We start from the raw sequence: 13,920 nt of genomic DNA, 5'->3' as shown, positions 1-13,920 counted from the left end.
TTGTGTCAGTCTTTTATTTTGTGGTAAGTTAGCTTCAGGAGAAGTTAACCCCTCCGTAAATGCAAAAGTCTTGCTGGTTTTTAAGTTATTTGAGGGCAAGAAGCAGCCAAATCCCGTCTCTGGTGGCACCAGGGTTCTGCTGATGTGAGTTGCTGCAGTATGTGTCCTTTCTACATAGGCTCAAACCCTTAAATTGGGATGTGATGAATAACCTTAATTGAGAAGACCACAGAGCAGTCCTCAATAGTTGATAAAGTACATGACTGAATTAAAGGAGGCAATTGTATTTTATGGATGAGTTTTACTTGGCAGAATGAAGTAATGTTTTAGCTATTTAGAAGTAGATATGTATTTCCAGCCTCACCTTTATTTTATCGGCTGTACTATACCACAAGGAAAAAATGTCAAGGTCATACTTGAAATTGCTGCTCTTTTCTCATGGTGAGTAACCCTGATCATTTTTAGGCAGAATCAGCTGTTCCTTAGGTGACAGTTGTGGTGCTCAGGGTATTGGAAACACCCTGTGCTGTCAGTGCAGTCTTTTAAATGTAGTCTGTAGAGTAAAATGGACAGTGCTGTATCACTTTCACTAACAAGCAAAGACCAGTTTGAAACAAGTTTTTATAGTCCTTGATATGAGTCCTGGAGAGCCAACATCAGACACTGTTTCACTGGAAAAACAGTTTTTCATGTCACTCACCCAGGGAATATACAGGTCACATTGCCAGGCAATAAGGGAAGAAATGAAACAAAATGTGTCATCAGAATCTCTGTAAAGAGATTCTACTTGTATCAATAATGCTTTTAAAAACATGAGGTACTTACTGACTTTTGAAAGCCTGTGACTATTACAGCTGCCTTTGATTTCCCAAACACTTTGTTATTGACACTCGGCAGGAAGACTGGAGCAGTTGTGAAGGGTGATGCATTTAGAGGAATGCACTGATCCCAAAAATGAAGCGAAGAGAGTGAGATGGAAACAGGGATGGTCTGTGATTCCCAATGCTTTGACAAGGAATCACTCTCTTTTCAGAATTTTAAGTACAGCACTTGTGAGGGGGGAAAAAAAAATCCTTCTCCACTAAAGTAGTCCGAAGGTTGCTTTATTGATCAATGTGCTTTACAAGTACTGTGGCCACATCTGCCGGTGTTCCTCTGTACTGTGCAGAGATTGACCTGTCAATAAACAAGATGGCAGAGACAGAAACTTTTAATTTGCCCTGAGTCCTTCAGTTAATGGCAGAGGAGGAATGGGATAACTATCTAATTTCAAATCTCTCTGTCAGGGTAATGTAGGCACAGTAGAATTTCAGTGATGTTATGCCTCTAATTTTTATAACTTTTACCTCGTGAGAAGGTGATACACCAGTTTCTGAAGGGATTTTAGGAAAACTGGTTTGGCACAAGTTGCTCCTTTTGGGCAGAGGAGTGACGTTCTTCAGGCTTTAAGTGGCAGTTAAGAGAATGAACAGATCTGCTGGAAGCAACTGCAGTGGAGTGCTGCCACCTAATTGCTGAACACTTAGGATGCCTGGTAACAAATATTCTCTCCTATGAACTGCAGAATAAGTTAGGGTATTTCTTGGGAATTCAAGGATGGTGAATATTCACGTACTTGATTTCTGTGGGGGTCTCCAGTTAATCTTTTCTTCTGGCTGTTTTGCAATATGCTATATGTTTAGGTTGTCAGGATGTGAGGAGGACACAGTCCTACTCTGTACTGAGAACCTCAGTGTAGAGAAGATGTATTTCTGTTCTGGCTGTCTCCTGCAAAGGTGCTTTGCCCAAGACCTTTTCTTTGCTGCTGTGTTTACTGTTTAGCCTGACCACAGTGAATTTGCCTTTAGGAAGAGCTGTTGTAGATTAAATACTAGTGGTTGATATGCTTTGAGGTGTGTTCAGAAACATACAGTTTCTTCTAGAAGATTATAGTTTATAAGGTTATAGCTTGTTCTGGTAGGAAGAGTAGTGTTAATTATCAAAGCATCATGCAGTGTTTTAGGTATCATCTGAAAACTTCCAGGTTCTGATGGTGTTCTTTGTGTCATAAGTCTTTTAATGATCCAATTGTCGTCAGAGCTGACAGTTTGGTAATTTGAAGACTTGGTGCACAGATATTCTCGTATTGCTGTGGTACAGATGATTTTCCTATGTTTATTCCTAGTTGTTATAGTTACTGTCAATGTGGAAAGTTGTACTATTCAATAAGTGATGGCGTTTTTGAAAGTATTGAGAAGCGTTTTCTTCCATTTCCCCTGTATGCTATCTTGGACAGAAACCGTAGTGGAATTTTGTCAGTGCTGGTCTGCAGCTTGAAGTTTTTCTTCCTCTTCCATTTAGTATCCTCATACCACATTTCACGCTCTTCCCAATTTTCCCTTTGTTTCCATATCACCAAGCTGCTTTTCTGTGTCCTTTTTTCCCCTGTTTTGAGGAGACAGGTGGTAATGTTTTATCAGACAAGAGTGACTCCCAGCTGTGGATTAGTTTGCTTGCTTAAGTACCAACAGGTGCCTCTGCATTCTCTAGGGGGATTGACACTCCTTTCCTCTGAAGTCTTTGTACTTTCCATTAATGCTGACCTGCTGTCCAAATTCTCAGCTGGCAAATTCTGTGTTCCTTCCTTTCAGATGTAATAAATCACTCAGCCTCAAAGTAATAAGCTTGCTGTTGTCTAACTTTTCTTCTTTTCTTTACATGTATCTGCTTAAACATGGTCATGTTCTTAAATTTTTGTTTGATATTTACTGTTAACATGATGAAATGTTTATTTTGAGGTATTTTTGAAACTGGGCTGTTGCAGAAATTTGTGCGTTAGCTGCTGCACATCAAATTTGTATGTCTTCTGTTGAGTGTCATAGGTTTAAAATACAAGTATTGTAAGATGTTCACTGACGCTTTCCTTGCATTTGTTATCCTGATCTACTTTAAGTTTGGATTTAAGCCGAATTACCCCACAGTTTATCCACTAGAGCAAGCAAACAATGATGTTTGCGGGTTTTTTGTGCTTTAAGATATCTGGCAGTCTTGAAGTATCAGAGCCAAAGATTCAAGTTTGAGCTAAGTCTCCTAGAAAGACCCCTTAGGATCTTTGCTTCTCACAGCTTTTTCAGAAAGATTGCTACTGAGTGTCAAGTCAGCTGCTGTGAAGGCAGGTGGGGACTTTTCATTCAGTTGTGTTTAATCCAAAACAATTTCTTCCAGGTGAGACTCATCAGGAGAGAAATATTTGAGGGCATGAATTATACCCTGTGCTATTCCAGTTAAGCAGCAGACTGTAAGGATCATAAAACTGCCTGTGAGAGAAGTTAGGTGGAGAGTCATTTAGGCTTTCTCCAAGGCTGTTTGGGTTTCTAGGAAGGAATCACAGGTGTCTCTGAGGTTGTGTAACTGCAGCACAATAAGGAGCCAACAGACAGGGACTCCTTCAGCACACAGCTGCCTCCATGGTGTGGTCTGAGCCAAGTGCAGTGCCGTAATGGCTAAGAACTTAGATAAGAACCAAGTTGGTGGAAGATGATTTATTCAGCCAGTGCACCGGGAAAAATGTTGAACTTAAATTAACTGGCAGTAATATGGGGCTAAGCAATTGTAGATTAATATTGTTCATTGCAATATTGGCTGTGAGGTTAAAATTTCATGTGTTTGTATATTCATTAAACTTTTATTAGTTTTCCATTACACCTTTTTAAAACACTTGATAGCTTTTATTAGGAGAACATTGCAGTAAGTTTAAATGCAGTTCAACCAAGAATAGGAATGTTATTTTTAAACGAAGCATTCTGTTCCAAAAATCTTGCGTTTTGTTGCCACCCTTCTTGTAATGGAGCTATGATGCTGTTCTGTGATAGCTAATAAATGTTCATAAGTGTGAAAAATCCCTCTGTGCTTTTCTACAGTATAAAAAAGTTAAACCAGGGAGTGTTGTTGGAGTGAGACCCTTTGTTTCTCACATGTTAACAATCCTGTGAGCACCTGAAACTTCATTCAAAGATTCAAAAGCATGGAGACTGGAAAATTTTGCTCTTACTCCACTTGTTGTACTTACTTTCAATTCAGAGGGAAAAGCAAATAAACTGCCTCCCAGCCAGACTGAGGGAAACAAGGAAACTTCATTCTCTCAGGTAGAGACATGTGATTATCAGTAATGGTGTTATGTGCTGTGATGCTGGGAGTGCAGGATTTTGGGAGATGGTCAGATGGCACTGTCTTTGAAACACAGATAAATTGACTGAAGTCCAAGATTATTACCATTTTAAATGTGCATAATGTGTTGCTCAGGTTATCAGTAAATGAAAATAAACTTTGAGTTTTGGGGTAGTTTTCCATTGACATTTCTCCATGTGCTTGAGTGAACTAGAGAAGTGAAATCCTGGGAACTTTGGCCTTTGGCTAAACAGGAGAGCAGAGGGGCTCATCTGTAAGGATTAGGCCTGACTTAAATAGGGGAAGAGGGGTTGTTACTAGGCACCAGATTTTTTTTGTGGCACATTTTATATCCATCTTAAAATTTGGGTTTCAGGTTCATTGAGCCTGATTTGCCATTGCAAATACCTTTACTATGGTACTAATAGCCCTTTCTGAAATCTAACTAAGTGCAGTTAAAGGTTGTGTAACTGCAATGACTGTACAGAATAACTGTGATGGTGTTCGCACAGAATAACTATCGTGTAACAATAAATGGAATTGCAGCTGATGCTGACTGGAGCCATATCTGCGCGTAGATGCCTGTTTTTAACCAATCTGCCTTTGTTTTGTAACATCTTTTAAGAAACTCGTGGATGTGGAGACCACTGGTCCATATCCTATGTCACAATTCTGCTAAAACTGGTACTCAGTTCATTAATTAGCCACTAAGAAAGCACATTTCAAATCATTACTGTCAAAATATTTCAAGTGCCCAGTTGGCTTTGAAAGCTTGAAGATGTGAACTGGTTGTGCAAATTCAATCCTGCGTAAATACTGGGTTTGAATTACACCCCGCAACATTGGAACATCCATAGGCAAAGCCCAAATGAATTTTTTTCTGCTTAGCAGCCACTGGATCCTTACATTTTAAAATGTACCTTCTGAAGTACATTCAACTGCTCAACTTGAGGAAATGTGGGCATTTGCAGAAAAATACTTGAATGTTATCTTGCTGGTCTGAGAGTCAACCAACAGTTTGTACAAATCAAAACTGGTTCTAATGAGCTATAATGTGCTTATATATTATTGAGGCTAAATATTTTTAATGCTCATTTTCTGTGCCTTAAATTAACAGTAGTCTTCATGAAGTTTGGAGATGCCAGGATAACCTAAGACATTTTAATGTATTGTATTTTCTGTCTTTGAGAAAGCTTGTCTAATTGTCAAAACAGACTATTAGTATTAATCTGGTGAAGTAAAATTAGTGCAGACAGCTCATCATGTGAAGTGATTCATATGCAGAGCACAGTGTCTGTGTGTAATTTAGTAAAACACAGAAGTTAATTTGAAGAGTTTTAGGAAAGAGGATTTACATCAAGTGTAATTTAAACTAATTGGGATTGATTTCAAAAAGTTTTGAGTGGAGACCTGTACAGACTTCTCAGCATTATGAAATGTTCTTTTTTAATTTACCTGAGGTGCAGCTAGGTAGCTTAGTTTCCATATGGCCCAAATTTGATCAGTTCTCTTGCTTTCAGTAATTTGCTGCGATTCCTCCATTTTTTCCCTTTTCTTAAGTACTTGTCATTGATACAGATCTTAGTACACAAGAAAACACAGTATTACTGCTAGTCAAGTCCTGAATTTTTCCATAGTAAGACTTGGTTTTGGGCGGGGGCTTTTGGGCTGTTGTGTGTTGTGCTGCTCCTGTGTATTCTGAATTTTTTTGTTTTAGTTTCAGTAGGCTTAATTCTTTGCTTCGTTGCATCAATGGCACTGAAATTGGTGTTCTTTAATAGAGTGCAAAGCACTTACCTCTGTGGCAGTACTTGGGTGTCATACTGTGGGTAAGCCAAGTAATGGTAAAATTGCTGTCCAGTTAGTTTTGTTGTTGCTCATTCATTTTTTTGGCAAATGATAGATCAACCACCACAAAAATGATGATTAATCTAATGAAAAGTTACAAGACCTCTGTAAATTGCATTACGTACCTGAAAAGCATTCTTAGTCTTTCAGGCTGTAAAGAGGCTATAGCCTGGTCATTTTGGAGTTGTAAAATTGCTTCTGTTTCTTCAGAGTTTTAGAATAATCCCTGTTATTTTCAGCATATATTTTACTTTAGGAGCAATAAGTTTTTGTCAGAAATGGTGCTAGAACTATGCAAGCGAAACAATTTACGTTCAGTCCACCATAGGAGTTAAGTGGGTGGAGTATAACAAGTAGGAGCAAGACCTGGTGAACGGTGTTAAAATTGATAACTCTTTTGTTCTATTGATTAAATAGTTGAATAATTATGGAAAATGCTAGAGTTTTCTTTTCCCATTTAACATGGGAAAGAGTAGTTACTGTTGGTTATAATTGCCAGGCAGTTCTGGTGTTTTTGGAAAAACTGGAGTAAAAAGTTAGTTTTGAAAGCTGTTGACAGCATGTGTAGAACTTACTGTTGGGAAAGAATATATTGAGAAATAATGTTTGTGTTGGAACTCTGTAATAAATCCTCTGTATCACTTAGGTGGTCCCTGGTTGGTTGGTGTTTTGCAGATGTGGTTGTTTTTTGCAGTGTGATGTAGGTTTTCATTACCTTTTTTTACCTCAGTTCCTTACCTTGTCTTAGTTTTTATCCCAGTTCAATTAAAAGAAAGCTTTCAAACGTGTCAAGGTTTATTTTTCATTCAATCAGAATTTAAAAATTTTTGTTCATCTCTAAGAAAACTGTTCAGTCACAGACTACTTGAAACACATGGAATTGTGCTTATTAGGCATGTTCCTTGCAAAACAGAATCTAGAAAATCTTATGCCAAAGCACGTGAAGATTTCCAGTTTTTTGTTCATGAGAAGCCAGGGCCAGGGATGGAATTCAGTTTCATCTTCCCATCTCTAGTAACATTTAATTGCCGACATAAAAAGCAGTAATTATGAGCTTTGTATTTGGGAGGAAGGACTAGATTCTTCTGGGATAGAATTTATCCAAATTATTTTCTTTTTCTGCTTTAAAGAAAATGGTCTTTTAAAAATGTGTGTTTCTCTCTGAAGTTAAAGGACATCTGTGTAGTTGAGATTTCCACTGGAAAGAGAACAGTCCCACTCTGAGTGAGCTGCAGACAGTGCAGCACATAACAGGCAGGAGTGAGGAGTGTGTAAGGAAAAGGCTGCAGCTACCCAGGCAAGGCTCTGTTCCAGCCCCTGGACAGCTCTGCCTACAGGCAGCGCTGTTATTTACAGTGTTCCTTTCCAACATATGGAACACAGCTCAAGTGTGACACAGCCCGCTGACATGGGCAGCAGGAATTCACTCGGCTGACAAATTACCTTAGTCTGGTCGAACTCTTAAGTGTAGGTAGGACACGGAGAAAATGAAGCAAAGGAGACAGATGGAGGCAGATGAAGGGAAGAGGGAATAAGACCATACAAATGATGGAGGATGGTTGGGAGAGGGCTTTGGAGTCTTGTTCTAGACTTCTAGTTTTGAGGTGGATTATTAAATTACATTTGTGTTCCATGGTTGCTATTTAGTTCACACACCTCCTAAATATCATGGTTTGTTTTGCGCGTGTTGTACTTGATGGATCTGATACTTGTTTCACTTTGCAAATTACTGACATTTCAGGCTGCTTGTTTCTTGTAGTAAAGCTGAGTTTGAGATTTGGGACTAAATAATAAGGTCATGGATCGCTACAGTGATGTAGAGCTACAGGGCTGTCATGTTAACAAAACCCAAGTGCTGCATTATAATGTATGGCAATCACAGTGAAACAGGGGAGTGTATGGTGCATTTGGAGAGGATATGGTGTAAAACAGAAGTGAACGAGTTGAATAAATTCAATATTGAGAGATGCCCAGTATGTTGTATACCAGTTGTTTAATGGCAGCTGATGAGAAGGTGATGAGTGCTGCAGTAGAGAGAGACATAGGAAGTCCTCATTTTATCTGCTTCTCATTGGGCATCTTCTGTCATCTCTGTCATTTCCCAGAGATAAATTTTTGTTCTCTTTGCTGCCTTCTTTCCCCTTAAAAAGACCTCAATTTGTGAACAGAGAAGTGGATTTCTTGGATAAGAATATTATCCTGTTTTTTACTTTATCTGTAAAAGCTTGAACTTTTGGCTTTTACAATTGGATAAGTAAAAATCTGCATGTCCATAGAGAAAAGGTACAGTAAGTACATTTTTATAGAGACAACCTTGCAAAGGAGAAGAGTAGCCTGGGCAGAGAGAGGCAGAAATAATGCATGTAAATGTAAGAAAGGGCTGACAAATGTTATTTCTCAACAAATGGACTGATCCCGTGACAGAAAGCTCTGAGCAGTAACCCCTAAGGAAGTCAATTCCCAAATGGCTGCATAATCTTCAGAGACCAGCTCCAATCCTCCCTTGTCTCTAACTGTATTGACAGCTGGCAGTCCCAACGTTCTGGCAATTTATCCCCCTACTGCATATTTATTGAGAGATTTCTTGTCATAGTATTGACCATACATTAACGAGGGAGTGTGGATAATAGTAAAATCCCTGTGGTCCTGATAGATGTTTTCTTGGTATGAGAGCTTGTGCTGACAGCACATGCGCAACAGAACAAAACTGAACATTTTTGAATCAAAATAAAGCATTAGTTAAATGGATGCATTGAGCCCGTGATCTATATTCAGTTCCTGATTAAAGACGAGATTGTCATGGTGATTTTTTTGTTTTAGAGACATGTGCAAATTTATATGGAGATAAACATGTGAAGCTAAGCTAAATGTAAAATGAATGCTGAGACGATTATGGTGGTTTGAGTTTCTTTATCAGAAAATTACTTGCAAGAGAAATTATGGTAAAATAGGACTTCCAGATGCAGTTATATATTTTTTGGTGTATGGAAGTCTACCAAAATTTGAAGTGGTAATTTATGGTGTGATGAAAAAATCCAATTAGATAAAGCAACTAAAACCAGCTTAGTAATGTTTATCTTTGATTCTTTTATGTGTATATTAAGATTGCATCACTTGGTCAGGCCGTCCATTCAGTTTGGGCAGGTACTAGGAACTAATACCCCTTTACAAAGTCAGCTTGGCAGTAGTCCTCTGTTCATTAAAACTGAGGTGCTTTCTAATGTGCTTCGCATTTTCTTGACTTAGGTGTGTCCTTTATGTTGTCTGCTGACCTCCAGGTAAATCAAAAGATCTCCTCGCAATGAGCACAGCGTCAGGTCATTGGGATGTCTGCAGCTCAGTTACCCTCAAGTCCCACGGGGAAAACTCATCTCTCATTTGCTGAATGTATTTGGAAGTGGTAGAGCCTTATGGGGCTCTTTAACCTTGGTCATTAAAACTCTGCCTTAATGGTGCTTTCTGTGTCTCAGGTGCTCTGGCTCTCGGTTCCCCTGCTCCCAAGTTCAGCCCATGTTCCATAAGTAGTCTTGGTTTTACTTGTGGCACAAGCTTCTGTGGTTGGTGAGGCTCTTCTCCTGCAGACTTTAAAAGTTGAGCAGTTGAGGAGGTAATGAAGCCAGTAATGACAGAGCTCAGTAGGAGCATTACAGCCAAGTGCTATCAGCCAAGGAATGCAGCTTTGGTTAGACACTAGCATGGAATTCAAGCCTAGCAACCTGCTACTGAGGTTGACCAGTGTAGTTCAGTAAAGCCAGCAGCAAAATTGTTAACTTGTGCTGTGGACTAGGATGTTGAGATGCAGAAACCAGAACCAGAAAGGAGTTATTAGGGCAGGTTTTACAGTAAGGGTGCAGTTTGGATGGTCATTCAGATGGAAGTGGTTCCCCTAGAGGTTGTGTCTGCTTCTCTGCCCTGTGGATTTAATTCAGGACAAGTATCATAAAAAAATTGATCTTTGGGTTTTGCACAGCCTTAGATAAGAACAGGTTCTGCTTTCTGGTGTGGCTTCCTGCTGAGCTTGGTCTAATACCTCAGAGGATATGTGGCCTCTTGAAGAAATTGCGTAAGAATGCAGAAAAAAATATTCCTTTTGTAAATGAGAGTGTTGTTTTTCTTCCATTGTGCATGTTCTCAGTGGTTTAGGAGAATAAAGGGTTAAGAAAGAAGCCTAGGAAGTTCATGAAGCAACCAAAGGGCAGAAGTGAGGACAGGATGGGATTTGACAAACAGGGGGAGAGTTGATTACATAACAAGCCAAGGGTCTGTCCTGTGGAAGGTCGGACATGGCATTGCTGAGTTTGGTAACAAAGGTCATATCCTGTGCTCTTCTACAGTAGCATGTTTGTTTACATGTAGATTTCATGAAAACAGCAAAATATTCAAAATGCGCAAACAGACCCTATCAGTAATTGAGTTTCTGCTTCTCCTCTAAGTAAATAAACTGTGTTTTCTGGACATTATTTTAGAAATTTTACTGCCTTTTCATGGCAGCTTGCTTCCCCAAGACAACATATTACAGACTTTTCCCGTAAAGCACTTTTCCTCTCTATTTCTCTAACATTTGTCATTTAGTACATTTTGCCTGTGCTTCAGAAGAAAATCAGATTAGAAAGAGACAAGGTGTTCTTAACAGCGTATTTTACTTGCAGAGAGATGTGAGCGCTGATTTGGTTTTTAGTCCGTTGTGTTTTACGGTCTGCATTTTGATTACATGTGATTAACTTAAGGGGAGGCTATGAGAGATGAAAGATGAAGTCATGTTATTTTGAGGGAGATAAAGGATGATAGATGAAGCAGCTGAATAACCTACCTGGCCAAGCTAACGTGCTCAGTAATCATTAGTCACCTGTGTGATGCTCATGTTGCTTCATCATCTACAAATGAGTATTGCAAACCTGATTTGCAGTAGTTTTTTAAATAAAAGCACTGGTTTCTGTCTACTTTGATTTCAAGTTACGTTTAATTTGGTTATTTTGTTAACAAGAGGTATTTTGGGGAATAATAGTGAATCTCCAAAGCTCTTTAAGTTTAAGCACAAATACTAATTTTTTCAGAAAATTTTGAGCATGTATTTGTGATGTCACATTTCTGTAGTGGCTGTGCAGAATTAGAGATCTGCCATTGTCACGATCAAAAGGCTGAGAATTACATGGGAGAAGTAACTGTAGTTTTATCTTTAAGAATAAATTTAGGATGTCTGCAACTTTGCTTGATTACGTTTGTCCTGGAAAGAAATTTCCACATGGAGCTTGTCTCACAATATAAGTGATTTACAGCTTATAGGATGGTATAGCCTGACTTGTTAAGTCTCGTCGATGCTAACAAGTAGATGGGGGTTGAGTGTGTTGCTTCTTCAGACTGCTTTTGGCAATCATCTCCTGGGTTTTTATGTTAAAAATAATTTTTTTTTGGCTGTTATTGCTGTTTTTGGTGGGGATCTGGCTGGATTAGAGAGCGCCGATCAAAGGTTGGCCTTGCCTGGGCCATATTTATAGAATCTGCGTTGGCAGCTTTCCACTGGTCATATTTGTTTGGATATTTAAAGTATATTTAGCATTCCAGTCTTCCTCGGAACAGATAGCAGTTGTTCCTTTAATTGCATTATTTTTAGAATTACACTGTTGATATTTTGTTATTTTATTTACTCTGGATTCAAGAATCAACAGCAATAAAAAGTCAAGGTTGTTAATCAAATGATGCTATTTTGGAAGTCTCAGGAGTCTGGCAAATGGCATAAGGTTTCCTTTCAAATGTGAACTAACCTGGCCTATGAACGAGCCTCTTTAATGGGAAGGGCAGCTTTTGAATGTAGCCCCTAAGGGTAATTATCATTTTCTGGACTCTTATTAGCATGCCAAGTGGCAGAGTTGAATAGCAATGTGAGCCTTGGGAGCTGAGTGAGGGGACAGTAATGCATATATTATTGCAGCTTGTGCCATGATATTTAGCTGTATCAAGGGATTCGTTGGAAACCCTTCTCTGGCTTTTGCAGAATAAATCACCCACGCCCAACAGAAGTTTTCAGGCCTGAGTTTTGCTTCTGTTGTAGTGGAGGATTTGCGTTTTCCTATTCTTATAAGCTTTTTTAGACTCATTAATCTTTAAGAGTAACAGAGATTAAACCAAGTCAGTTGTGAGTTTGAAAGTACAGTTCACAGATGTGTTATATGTGCAGCCTGAAACCTGCAGAAGTTACAGCAGGGAAGGAACAACAAATTCTCAAGACTAATGCTTTCATTGTACTGTGGGATTTACTCCTGTCAGTTGTACATCGGGTACATTGGATTTTGGAGTGGGTTTTATTAGTCTTGATGTGTTGTTGTAACTGTAAAACTTGGTTGAAGACAGCAGTATATTTAAATTGAGTGGGATTTTTTCTGCTTAAAATAAGATGTTTCCTTTGGTATTTCATTTCCGATATTTTCATGACATTCTTGTATGTCTTACTCCTTTCGACATTAGTGGATTTTATTGACTCATTCTTCTAGCTGCCTTGGAAAACCTTATATGTCATAATTTTTACAGTCATGGCAACCATTGTTTGATCTAAAAAAAACAAAGCAAGCCCAGATGAATTTGCACACTTTGCCCGTGTATCTGTATGAATACTGGGAATTTTAAAGCAACTTCTTCACAGTATCTGGAAGAAAACCTGAGCCTTTGACCACCAGGTCACTCTGGTTTTACACAGATTTTATTCCTGCAGATGAGATAATGGAAGGCAATATGTTAGACTTTTCGAAGAGGAAATGCACATGCACATGAGATGTAGAGATGGAAAACTTGAAATGTTTATGGATGTTTGTTCTGGTATAATCCTGGAAGTATCAGTGTACTGGATTGAAGAGATTCATTAATGAAGTTATTTACAAGGCTTTAAAACAAATCTTGAAATCTCTTGATAAAGGATCAAGAGGGACCCGTCCTTGTCACAGGCTTGAAAACACATTTTTGGGTGTACATATTCTCCATCAAACTGTTTTATCTGGATTTTGCTGCCAACTCTTCTGTTAGTCTCTTTCTCCTGGAATCGCAGTTCTGCTCAAAGGTAGGGACAGACTTGGGAATGGAAGAAATCCATTGCAAGTTTTCACCCTCTATCTGTTCTCTGTGTCCTAATTGTGCTCTTAATTGTGCAGAGAGTGGATTTAAGAGAGGAAAATGTTGTGTGACAGATTGTGATGCTTTTGGGAAGTCCTGGAGAGGAGATCTCAGGGATGTTATTGGTGGATGGGGTGGCAGCCTAGAAGGTGACATCCACTGAATCACCAGACATCCTGATTTCTCAAGATTGTGCAGCACAGACACACCAATGGCAGGCAAAGAAGCTTTGTCTCCCTGAAACTTTGTTCTGTTGTAGTTACTTGTTTGGTAGAGAATGAGAATTCTGGGATGGTGGACTGCAGTTTGGTAAAATGATGGTAGATAATCAAACTTTGATGGGAAATAGTCTCATGTAAATTGTAGGTTGTGTAGTTGTGGGAGACATTTATCTTTGAAAACATGGCAATAGCTTCATATAAACCAAAACCTGATTGCATGTGTTTTCTTATTTCTGTATGTAATTTTGTAAATGTGTTCCTATGTAGTCTAAGTGCACAGCAAAAATTTGGCAATGACCTGTATTGCTTATTTCTGTCTGTATCTACCATGACAAGGTACTGCACTCCAAACTGAAATGGAATAGTACTAGTTAGGGAGGAAGAGCAAGTCATTATTTTAAGTGATTATTTTGGACTTGTACGAAGCAGAGGGGGTCCTTCCTTAAGGTCAGTTCAGCAAAACAGCTCGGAAATATCCTGAGATAATTCTACCAGTGCTAGTTGTACCAGGAAGGAATTTAATATCTGGATACAATTTGATACTTCCCTTCTGTAGAATAAAACAGCTAATGGGAGTGAAGGTCTCAGGGGTGCATTGTGCTCA

The sequence above is a fragment of the Melozone crissalis genome, unplaced genomic scaffold (genome assembly GCF_028551555.1).
Source record: "Melozone crissalis strain CALT ecotype California unplaced genomic scaffold, PUWL_Pcris_2 ptg000039l_1, whole genome shotgun sequence".
Taxonomy (NCBI): Eukaryota; Metazoa; Chordata; class Aves; order Passeriformes; family Passerellidae; genus Melozone; species Melozone crissalis.
Note: the sequence above shows the minus strand (reverse complement) of the source record.